This window comes from Rhinatrema bivittatum, chromosome 3, assembly GCF_901001135.1.
Source record: "Rhinatrema bivittatum chromosome 3, aRhiBiv1.1, whole genome shotgun sequence".
NCBI lineage: Eukaryota > Metazoa > Chordata > Amphibia > Gymnophiona > Rhinatrematidae > Rhinatrema > Rhinatrema bivittatum.
In genome coordinates this window covers 411,481,851-411,494,792 of record NC_042617.1, presented here as the reverse complement: position 1 = coordinate 411,494,792, position 12,942 = coordinate 411,481,851, and the positions used below count along the sequence as shown (strand labels likewise).

The following is a 12,942-nucleotide window of genomic DNA, read 5'->3' as shown; positions in this document are numbered from 1 at the left end:
GATCATCATTCTAAAATATCAGATGGAATGCGGAATCAAGCTCTACTTTGAAAAATATTTGTTTTTGTTTATTTATTTTTACCAGACCACCAGACACTATCCTATAACTTATGTGCTCCATTTAGAGTGGTTTATTAGGGGGCCGATATTCAGCTGCTAGCTAGCTGCACAAGTTATCCAGATAAACTTACCCAGCTAACTTAGCTGAGATATTCAGCGATGCAGCTACGCTGCTGAATATGCTCGACTATCTTATAGTTAGCCAAATAGTAGCCCTACATTATCTGACTAACAGGATCATTTATCATTTTATGTTAGGGCTTTAATGCACATGATAATGTAGGTGATAAATAGCGCAACACATGCTATTATGAAAATGTCGCATTTGCTATGGAAGTGGGAGGAGTTTGGACGGAGTTAATGCTAATGAACCAGAGTAATGCACAGCAATATGGATTTTAACACCAGAAATAGCTACACCTTTTTTTTTTGTGCGTTGTGCATGCGTTAGCTGTGTGTTACCGGCCGAAAAGATTTTTATTGCACATGTCATTGAGAGAGAGAGACTGTAAAGACCAATATCTCACTTTACTATTGATACCACTGTAAGAGGGGGCACTTTTAACTCACTGTGGGGTTTGTGGGCAGTTTTGCATACACAGTAGGAGGTACGAACAGCAAAGTTGACATCACTGAAGATTTTCTGCTGTTTGAATCCATGAAAGATACAAGAGGATTTGACTTGTACAGTGCACTCTCTACCTAGCATCAAATAAGCTAGGTAGAGAATGCATCAAGCTAAGTAGAGAGTGCATTGTACAAGTCAATTCCTCTTGACCTTTTAGCTGTAACGCACCCACGGTGGATTAACGTGTGAAGCGAAAATTATCTATGTGATGCAGGAGCATGGAAATTAGCCTAACCATGCCCCTTTTTTATCGTGGGTGATATTTCTGCTAGAAATATGTGTAGATTTTAAAAGATTGCGCGTGGGCGTAAATGTGTGCTCGCTACCCGGTGCGCACACATGTACGCCTAATTTTATAGCATGCGCGCATGTTATAAAATCCTGGGTTGGCGCGCAAGGGGGTGCCTTCCCCCGTTCCCTCACAGTTTTGCAAAACTGTATCAGATGGCTTTAATGTGAATTTTAACTACACATTTTTAAGCACCTGGAGAGCCAGACTAGCTATCAGGGCCCTCTGACCACGAGAGAGAGAGAGAGAGAGAGAGAGAGAGAGACACCATAATGCCTTCACACTAGATAGGTATTTATATCTCAATGGAGGCCCACCTAGTAACTGGAGGTGAGGTTTACGTATTATGTAGGGGTTAGGGGCCACGTTGACATTCAAAGTGAGACGTACGAACAGAACAGTGCTCTCTTGTGAAGATTTGATGACCTTCAGTGAGGAAACTCACCCAAAGATGAGATTTGTGCAATGTTCTCTCAATCTAGCTTGATGTTACCCAGGTAGAGAGTCCATCAAGCTAGGTTGAGAGAATATTGCACATAGAGATATAAATACCTATCTAGTGAGAGGGCATTATGGCTAGGCTCTCTCCTCCTCTCTCTCTCTCTCTCTCCAGTGGTGGTCGGCTAGCTAGGTGGTGTTGAATATTGGGCCCTAACACGCTACAGGCTGTAATATTTTCTACAGCATGAAGAAACATCAGAGCCACAAATCAAAAAACAAGTATATTATAAGAAATGAGAGTTACCTCTTTCAGGACAATATAAAATACAAATGTGCTCATCTGGCCAGAATTTGTTCACCATTTCTTATCACATGTTCACTCTTTATACTCTCTCCCCATGCAAGATGGCACACCCAAGCGATATGTGCAGTCCTCAGTTAGAAGCCTCCTTCTCTGAACAAGTTCATCCCTTCTGCAGCTTGCTCAATCCCAGCTGGCCCCATCAGAAGGAAGACTTGAACTCCCTACCACTGTCTGAGCGCCATCATTTTAAATAGACCATGGTCAACTAGGATTATTGTTAAGTTTAAATATAATAGAAAATCAACTTGCTTCTGGCCAAAAGGCCTAGCTATTGTTTACAGATGTTAAAGAACATAATATCCTGAGCAGCACTTCCTATCAGAGAGAAAATATGGGAAGGAAACTGAGGGACAGTGGGAAATAAATGCATTTCCCTTGGTCTGTTTTTATTAAGTTTTTTTTTTTTGTTTTTTTTTAATGGAGCTCAAAATAGATTTGAAATTAATGGATTAACTGGGTTCTGACAAAATGCCAGTTGATTAGAAGCCTCCTTCTGGCTCGTCAGTGATGAATTACAGGCTGCTTGAAAACCTTCCCATCAGTGGCATGGGCTCTAGCAAGTGACAGAGGAAGAACTGAATGAGAGCAGGACATGCCATATCTTACAGCATTCTCTTGGAGCCACATTCATTTCTTACTGGTGCATTACTGTTCATTTAACATTACCAATCTGATTTAGAAAAGGAATAGTCAGGGAAAATGTAATCATTTCTTAATGTTGCTTGTTATCCTATTCACAGCAAAATTAAAAATTACTGAAATTAGGAGGCACTGCTACTTTAAAAATATATTTTCTGCATTAAACTCTCTGGCACAGATGCATTTTTCCTTAATAGTTAAGTACAGTAATTTCCAACTAAAGCAGCTTTTAACAGTGAGCTATTTTAGAAAAGTTTAAAAAACCTCTACAGTTCAGTCGTCGCCCTCAGAGCTTCATTACTCATGTCTTTTCAAGTTGAATGTGTGTATTTTTGTAAGGAAGGAAAGGTGGCAGACACCGAAACAAGAAACTGGTAAATTGAGAGGAGGCTACCTGATACGAGGCCTAGTCAAGTCCTGGAACAGGCTGTTCTTTGTTTGGAAAGGATCAGTATAAACAGAAAATGGCGAGAGATGAATAAAAAAGAGGAGCAGCAGAAAACTGGATACTTTGGTCCAGGTAATAGACTTGGTTTTATGATGTCTGCAAGGACTTTTTTTTTTTTGCCCATCAACGCTTCTAATGCTGTACGTGCATCCAGAGAGTTGATGTGGTTTGCCTTCCTATCAAACATTGCTTTACAACATTCCCAAGAAATGGCTGCGAGCTTTAGAACTGGTCCACAATGCGGCAGCCAGAGTTATAATGCTATAACTGGGGCCAAATATAGGGCATAAAGTATTCCCTGCTTGCAGCAGTTCCACTGGCTCCCTATTCAACAGAAGATCAGCTTTAAAGTTTTATCACTCATTCTTAAGGCAGTATATGGTGAAGTTCAAAAATGGCCTTCAGTCATTATTACATCCATATGTTACTTCTAGGGTTCTGCGTTCTACAGGACAGAATTTGCTTGCTGTTCCATATTTTAAAAATTTTACCTTACAAAAAACTAGAGACAGACTATTTTCATTTGCTGCTCCACTTCTGTGGAGCTCATTGTCTGATGAATTACATGGTGAAAAATGATTATCTAAAGTTCAGGGAACAGTTAAAGTTTCAGCTGCTTTGCCAAAGTATTTGACTATGATACTGTTTTATAGGATGAAGTTTTATTGCTCTGTTGTATATCTTTGCATGTTTATGTGATATTATAAACTGCTTTGGACAAGTTTACTTGGAAACAGCAGATAAGACATTTTTTTTATTTGATTTATATTCCACCTTTAAGACACTTCAAAGCAGATGACATTTCAGGGACTGCAGATATTTCCCTGTCCCCAGATGGCTCACAATCCAAGTTTTGCACCTGAGGCAATGGAGGGTGAAGTGTCCAAGATCACAAAGAGCAGCAGCGGAATTTGAAACCTGGCTTCCCTGGTTTGCAGCCCGCTGCTCTAACCACTCAGCTACTCCATGAATTCATGGGACTACCACTGACATTCAGGTGTGCCTTTCCTGTAAACTACGAATAAGATTTACAAACCCCTATAAACAGGAAGAAGAAATTTCCTGCATCTCTCCAACGGCCGACATGTCATGTCTTAAAACAGCCGTGCCTCCTATTCACAGCAAAATTATATCAAAGTCAAAATCACCGGATTAAGCCCTGAAAGCACAATACCCCTCAAATACTGAAATCTCTGAGATTTATCAATCAGAAGTAGAGAAAGGATAGCTAAATACATAGTTAATGGAGAAACAGGAAGAGAACAAAAGCAAGTCAAAAGAGAAGGAGGCAGAGTATCATCTTTAACTGCCATGTCTGCAAAAGTTCAAAATTTTGTTAAAATTATTGTTATTGACCTGGAAGCCACCAGAACAGAGAGATTAGACTGTGAGTGAATGTGGTGCAATAGAAATCAGGACTGGAAATTGACGAATATCAGGAAAGAGGGGGGATGAGTGTAGAGGTAGAGTCAAACATGATGAGAGAAATCATAAGAAGATGTATAAATGGAAGGTGCCACTTGTAGAAGATTTCAAGCTAACAGATGTGGACTAGCGGTGCTCACCTGATGCAGCATCTGCTAGGAATAGACAAGTCCTTGTTACCCTGGAGGAGGCGTTTTTCAGGCAACAGTTTAAGGAGTCTATTCATGAGGATGCAATACTGGACATGGTACTAATATAAGAAGATAGTGTCACTGACTTTGTAGTAGGGAAAACTAAGAGCCTGATTTTCAAAAGCATTTACACACGTAAAACTGGGTTTTACACGTGTAATAACACTTTACTTGAGTGAGTGGGCTTTTGAAAATTGTTACAATACATGCCATTGAATTGCCCATGAGATTTACCTGTGTAGGTGCACTTTATGTGGGAAAATGGCTTTTGAAAATTGCTACAAAAGTAGTAACATTTGCATGTGCAACTCCTATTGAAAATTACTCCCTTACAGGTGAATTTTAAAAGCCTGATGTGCGCATCAAGGGGTAGATTTTAAAAAGAATGCGTGCGCGACAATGTGCACGTGCTACCCGGCGCGTGCAAATGAACGTGCAATTTTATAACATGCGTGCACTGATGCACTCATGTTATAAAATTGTAGGTGCGCTAAAGGGGGGGCAGTCACAGGCAAAAATCACACGGCGACGCATCATCCAGCTTCCCCAGTTCCCTCCCCCCTCCCCTAACCTCCCTTCCCCTTCTCCCTATCCTACCCGCCCCCTATCTCTACCCTAGGTACCCCTATTTTTTTTTTATTACCTTTTGCTCCTCCAAAGGAGCTGTAGCAAGTTGCGCGCGCCGGCAGAGCGGCAAATGGCTGCTGTACCGGGCGCCTCTAGCCCTGACCCTCCCCGCCACTCGCTGAGGCCTGGTTCTTGTGTTCACAGGCCTGGCCACGTGCGTGACCCCTGTTTTTTGTGCGCACCGGCCATTAAAAATCAGGCCTCAATTTAGGGACGTGCAAATATGTTGGGCAGGCGCATGCTGAGCAGATTTTAGAAGTCGCCCAAGTACATGCTTATCTCCTGCTGTGTGCACAAATGAAAAGATCCCAAAAAGGGACAGGGTGAGGGCATGGTATGGGAAGGCCATGGGCATTCCTGGATGTCAACTTCAAATTAGCGCGTAAATACCTACATACACGGGCACGCACTGGGGTCCCCTGCTGTGTATTGTTACTTCTGCTATGGATAACGTGCAAGTTATAAAACAAAGATAAATGGGCAAATCAACAGGTTTTTAAGGGTCAGGGCTAACATGGGAGAAGGGAGGCTATTAAACTAGGGATTTGGAAACATTGTTCCTTACCTGGGCGAACTGGAAACAAACTGGTAAAACTGGTAATGACGTTGGCGCACGTCTATTAAAATCCCCCCACTTACATGATAGAAGCGGCACTGGCATGCATAGGAGTGGGTCCACATAAAATTGTGTGCGCAATAGGTCAGGCTGTTTTATAACATGCATGCATATACCCACGTATACTATACAACTGCCGCTTCCCTGGGTGCGGGCAAACGAGCGCATGCACATGTGCGCCCGCGCCTGTTGAAAAGTTCCCATTCCTGATTCTATTGGTCACTGTATAATGTGGTTCAATATTAGGCTCAGATCTGAAATGATCCATATTAAGACAAACTTTCTTGGACTTGCCAGGTACTTGTGACTTGAATTGGCCACTATTGGAAACAGGATACTAGGCTTGATGGACCCTTGATCTGACCCAGTATGGAAATTCTTATGAACACCAGGAGTTCTTTATTTTTTGTGCAAAATAAAGAACTCCTGGTGTTCACTGATCCTCTTGTCTTGGTCGCAACTCCTATACTGGATCAGTTTCCGGTTTGCTTTTTTGGAAATTCTTATGTTCTTATGAATGGTTGTGTTTAGGAAGACTCATCAGAAATCCAGGATTTGAATGATAAAAAGGAAATAGGGGCAGGAATAAAAGGGAGGAGAGAAAAGGTAACAATTCATGTTGTGACGTGAGTTAACAAGGGGAAGAGAAGGAGGAGTCTCTAGGGAGGTGGCAAAAAATGGTAAGTGCAAAGAGACTAGTATTCAGAAAACAAAAATAAAAATACAATAGGAGGAAGACTGGCAGAATTATCAAGAAAAATATAGAGAAGCAAGAAAGGCAGTTAGATGAGCAAAGGCCCAAACCATCAAAGTAACTGCCAAATCAATACAGGAAGAGATAAAGCCTCAAAGTGGGACTAACAACAAAAAAAAAAAAAGGGGAGAAAGTGAAGAGCAGGACCAGCGGCTAGCAGAAATTTTAAAATTCTTTTGCTTGAGGGAAGGTGATGTAGCTAAGATGAGAGACAGGGGCAGACATGATAGTTAAGTAATCACAAACCTTTTTAAAGTACCTACACAAGTCAGAATAGAGAAGGTGATGGGGCCTGATGGGAGAAAGCCGCAGAAGTCTAAAGAGCTTTTCCGTTGGAAAAAAATCAGTAGAACTAGGAGTCACGATTTGAAGCTCCAGGGATGAAGACTCAGAACCAATGTCAGGAAGTATTTCTTCACGGAGAGGGTGGTGGATGCCTGGAATGCTCTTCCTCCGGAGGTGGTGAAGACTAAAACTGTGAAGGATTTCAAAGGGGCATGGGATAAACACTGTGGATCCATAAAGGCTAGAGGATGGGAATGAAGAGAAGAGCCATGGGGGTGGATTACTGGAGTGGAGGCTACTACCTGGTGATTACTACCCTTACTCAATAAACCTTCATATGGTTAATGTAACTCCAACATTGCTCTCTGCTTCAACAGCAAGGGGAAATGAGGAAAAGAGGATTTGCATTCAGACAACAACCAACAAGGACTGAACTTCACAATCTGGGTAAACAAATAAGCGTGGGGGTAGCTTGCTTATTACGGCGGTTACTACCCTAAACCAATAAAGCCTGATACATAACTTTGAATGCATATCAGCTTTGCTCTCTGCTTCAACGGCAAGGGGAAATGTGGAAAACAGGATTTACATTCAGACAACATCCAACAAGGCATTGATCTGTGCAGTCTGGTAAACAAGCATCGGGGTAACTTGCTTGATGCGGCGGTTACTACCCTTAACCATTAAGCCTTATGCTCACCTTTGATGCAACTCCAACATTACTCTCTGCATCAATGGCAGGGGATGGCAGGAAATTTGAATCAAACAGTTACCAACAAGGGCCCTGAATTTGGTGGTTGGTGAAACAGATAAGTATGGGAAAATAAGTGTGGGAGCTTGCTGGGCAGACCGGATGGGCCGATTGGTCTTTTTCTGCCATCATTTCTCTGTTTCTATGTATGTTTCTAAGTGCTGACTGCACCCCCAATGACTTCAGAGAGGAGATACCAAAGGACCAGTGGAAAGCACATGTAGGCCCACTTCACAAGAAGGAACCAGAAGGATGCAAGTAACTATAGAACTGTCAGTCTAAGGCAGTGGGAAAAGTAATGGAAATACTACTAAGATAAGGACTGAGTACATTACAGGACTCTAGACAACATGGTTTCACAGTGGAAATCTTCTCAATAAAATATGATAGAGTTATCTGATGAGTTGACAAAGATAGTGAATCAAGGAGGAGGAGTGGAAGTTGTCCACCTAGACTTTAGGAAACTTACTGGCTCTCTTCCACATAGAAGGCTGGGAAACAAACTAGTCAACATGAGAATAAGACAAAAATGTGTTAATTGAGTAATGAACTGACTAAGGCAGAGGTTCCCAAACTGGGTTATGACTCCAATTGGGGTCACAACATCAGTGGATGGAATCACAAGAAACAGGGTCACTCCCCTCCTGCTAGATCTCCACTTTGACTTACAACTGGCAGTGGGCAGTCAGCGTATAGCCTGTGAGCCAGCCTGCATTCACACCATCTCCCCATGTCTCCTGTGCGGGCTCCTTGTTGGACCTAAACCTGCGCAGAGGGCCAGGACCTGTGAGCAATCACTCACTACTGTTGCTGTTACTGCCTCTGCTTTCCTGATTTGTGAAAGTGTTCGGCGGGAAGGAGTGGTGGAACTTTAAATTTTGTTTCATCTTTGGTCGTTGTTTTGGGGTCACGTGAATTTTCAAGCATTAAAACCAGGATTATGTTGGGTAAAACTGTGGGAAGTCATGGGTTTTGTAACTTATTTATTTATTTATTTATTTAGGGCTTTTCTATACCGGCATTCATGATACAATCACATCATGCTGGTTTACAGTTAACAGGGGGTGTAAAAAGTCTTGAACATTAAACAAGTGAAGAGGAGCCAAAAAGTTACAATAAAACAAGGGTGCTAGAACCCAGGGAAGAAGACAAAGCTAGAGTAACTTAACAGTAGGATGAGCAATTATTTACATTGTGCTGAAAGTCAATCAATAGTTATTGCGGAGCTTCAGTTAGGTTCGGGAAAGGCTTGTTTAAACAGCCAAGTCTTAAGCCTTTTTCTGAATTTTAGTAAGCATGGTTCCTGTCTGAGATCAGGGGGGATGGCATTCCATATAGAAGGTCCTGCTGTAGAGAAGGCCTGGTCTCTGAATGCTAGGTGATGTGTAGATTTGGTTTGGGAGACATGCAGTGATCCTCTGTAGGCTTCTCTGATGGGTCTGGATGAAGTATGTAGTCTGAGCGGGATTTGAAGATGAATGATGATGGTAATGGACTTGTGAAGAATTCTGAAATGTATTGGCAGCCAGTGTAAATTTTTTTTTTTTAAGGATGGGAGAGATGTGGTCTCTTCTTCTAGTGTTTGTCAGGATTCTGGCTGTTGCGTTTTGGAGCATCTGAAGAGGTTTGATGGAGGAGGAAGGGAGACCTAGCAAGATAGAGTTACAATAGTCTATCTTGGAGAAAATTATGGCTTGGAGGACAGTTCTGAAGTCTTGAAAGTGAAGGAGTGGTTTAATTCTTTTTAGTACCTGCAGTTTGTAAAAGCAGTCCTTGGTTGTGTGGTTGATGAATGTTTTTAAATTCAGGCGGTTGTTGATTAATACTCCTAGGTCTCTTGCTTGGGTGACGAATATATTAGATGATGCACTTTGTGTGATATTACTGTTTTCCGGGGGAGATGAGGAAGAGTTCAGTCTTAGCTGAATTTAGTATTAGGTTTAAACTAGTGAGGAGACGGTTAATCTCTCAGAGGCAATTTTCCCAATGCTCGAGTGTTTTGGTAATGGATTCTTTGATGGGGATCAAAATTTGCATGTCGTTGGCATATAGGAAGTGTTTTAGTTTAAGGCTGGTTAACAGCTGGCATAGTGGAAGAAGGTAAATGTTGAAAAGAGTGGGGGATAGGGAGGAGCCTTGAGGAACTCCTAGTGAGGAGTTGTATCGGGGGGATTCTTTATTGTTGATTCTGACCTTGTAACCTCTGTTACAGAGGAATGTTTTGAGCCATGTAAATGCAGTTCCTGTTATTGCAATGTCCCACAGCTGGTTGAGGAGGATAGAATGGTTTACAGAATTGAAAGCCGCCGAAAGGTCAAGTAGAATCAGTAAAAAGGATTGTCCTTTGTCCAGGCCCATGATGAGGTGGTCTGTCAGAGCTATGAGTAGGGTTTCGGTACTTAATGCCTTGCGGAACCCGTATTGGGTGGGGTACAGTATTTTGTGATCTTCAATGTAATCGGAAAGTTGTGAGTTGACTAATTTTTCCATAATCTTGGCTATAAAAGGAAGATTGGAAATAGGGCGGAAGTTATTGGGATCTTTTGGATCCAAATTCAGTTTCTTTAGGAGAGGTTTAAGAGAGGCCAGTTTAAGGTCGTCTGGAAAGATTCCCTGAGATAGTGAACAGTTTATGATATCAGCCAGGGGTTTGGAAATGGTGTCAGGTACTAGCAGGAGAAGTTTAGTTGGGATTTGGTCGAAGGGATGGGAGGAAGGTTTCATTTTCTTTAGAATGAATTTCTGAAGAATGGAAGTCAATGGAATCCACAGTAACGAAGTTAACGTGACCAGTGGGGTACCTAACGGCTTGATGCTAGGGCTGGTCCTTTTAAATATCGTTATTAGTGATTTAGCAGAGAGGCATGAAGGTAAACATACCTCTTTATCAGATGACAAACAAATCTGTAACAAAGTAGATTCACCAGGGAGGATGGAAAACATGAAATGTCCCTTCGTTTTTTTTCAAGTCCCAATGAACGGTTTTAAAGTTGTGGTTCAGTGCAAAATCGTTCATCTGGGGCACAAAATGCCATTGACCACTTGTTCAGTTAGGAGGACAAAAACTGGCAAATGCATACAGGAAAGGAACCTAGATGTACTCATGTTAATAGGCCTGAAGGTATCCAGGCAGGGTAATAAAGCAGTCAAGAAAAACTAACAGTATCCTTAGATGTATAAGGATAGGTATCACAAGCAGAAAAACCAATTTATTTATTAGTCATAATTAATTAACCCTTTCCGTTGTACGCTTACATGGTAATTTTAAAACAAGTGCACAGGCGCCCATATACTTGCGAATATGGGCATGAACACATATACCCTTGAATTTTATACAGTCCGCACAAGTGCACGCACATTTAAAATACACCTAGCGTGCATATGTCTGCTAATTTTACGAAGTTACGCAAGGAAACATTATTCATGTATTTTCCTTACGATTTGGCTTTTAAATGTGCAAATGAGCACAATTTTAAAACTTGCACGTGTGAAGGACATTACCAGTTTTACCAATTTGTCCACCAGTTTCCCCAGTTTATCTCTAGGTCATCCAGATCCTCTGGTTCTTCAGCCTACACTCCTCTCTCCCCCGCCCAGTTTACCTAGACTCCTCACCCAGTCATTTTTTTTCAGTTTTACGATGTTTACAATCACTTACACCTGATATTGAGCAAAAGTAAATATATGAAGGTAAAAGACTGATGCGCGTAACTTTAACAGATTTAAAAATAGCAACTTACGCACGTATACATTGGCCCCTCCACGAAATGCTCCGGTCCGCCACTTTTCTCTACGCACAAAGTTACTCATGGTCCCTGTGTTACACATGTAAGTAGCAGATTTTAAAATACGGTTTACTCATGCATGTGGTCTTATACAGGGGCGGCTCAAGGCAACTGCTGCCTGAGGTGAGGGATGAGATTGCGCCTTCTCTGCCCCCCTCCACACATACTCTCTCACCCCCTCAGGCTCGCAATCTCTCTCTCACACACACCCCTCTACACACACTCACTCTTAACTGGGGCCTTCATCTTCGCCGCGAGCAAGATGCGTTCTGCTCACAGCACACCGGGGTCTCCTCCATCTTTGCCATTTTTTGCACAGAAAATAGCAAAGATAAAGGAGACCCTGGTTGCACAGGGGGGGGGGGGAATTCAGCACAAATTATGTGCTTTGCAGTAGCACAGAATTCCCCCAGGACTATCCACTGGAGGCCCGGTTTTGGCAGCAGGGAGAGGTGGCCGCTAGAGGCGTTTGGGGAGTAGTTTTTGCCACTTCCAAAGTTTGCCACCTGAAGCGGCCACCTCACCCTGCCGCATTATAGAACCACCTCGGTCTTATATGTGCATGCAACTTTTTAAATTCTACCCATTAGAGTGAATTACCTGATAAATATATCAGAATAAATACAATGCATAAGTAATGCAGATTATTAAAATCATTGAAAAAAGAGTAATTTTCAAAGACTTGCATGGGGGCTATGCATGTAAAATTGGCATATAATCACAGAAGTGACCAATTTATGTGGCGAGCACATTTTCTGAAGGGCAGGCTTACGCATATACTATCACTGCCGCATGCAGAAGGTCATGCATCCCAAGATGGCATTTCGAAAGCATTCTAGGGCGGGGCTTGTAAGTACATGCTCATTTGTGTATTTTATAAATGGAATATGTGAATACATCATCGAACACGTGTACATGCTTTTGCACCTGCTAATCAAATCGCGGATATTAAATCTGACTTCTTTTTTGTCTGCAGTTTTTGGATGGAGGTCTGGAGTAAGTGGTGGAGGCTGTGAATTATCTGGCTCAGGCGGTGAAGGACTCAGAGAACTGGTGCTTGGACGTACACGCACAAGTATTTTCATAAGCAAGAGAAGTACATACATCAGCCAACTTTATAAAATACCTGCTTCCGCACATCAACTGAAGGTTATTAAGTGCACATTACACTTATTTAACATGTAAAATATATGCACGCACTGTTACAAAATAGGTGTATAAAATATGTGGATCCCTGCAATGCGTGTACTGAAACATAATCATGTACCTTCAGAGACATGATAAGCAGTATTTTTAAAACAGTGCAGCTCCCACTGTACAGTTTATAAAATATAGATGTAACTTTAGGTCATCTGCTCATGCATGTATGTCTGAGTTATGCACACTGTTGAAAACTACCCTCTAAAATCTGATAATATACATTAATGGCCTAACCATGTACCTTATTAAAAATACAGGATTTAATCTTTATTTCCTGAATATAATGTAGTTTATTTACAAGAAGAAATTCCAGTTGAATCTCAATTCATACTGCTGGTGCACAGAAATAAAATGCTTTCCTCTTGGCTTCCACCAGCTTACAGTTAGAACTGGATGGGACTGACAACAGAGCTTGCCGAGAGGATCTTAAGGTCCTTGT

At 41.8% G+C, this 12,942-nt stretch overlaps 1 protein-coding gene across 1 annotated transcript in view; it reads right to left on the bottom strand.

The window, feature by feature from the left end:
• The window catches only part of DST (dystonin), a 925,809-nt gene that overhangs the window by 252,780 nt on the left and 660,087 nt on the right, over positions 1 to 12,942 (bottom strand).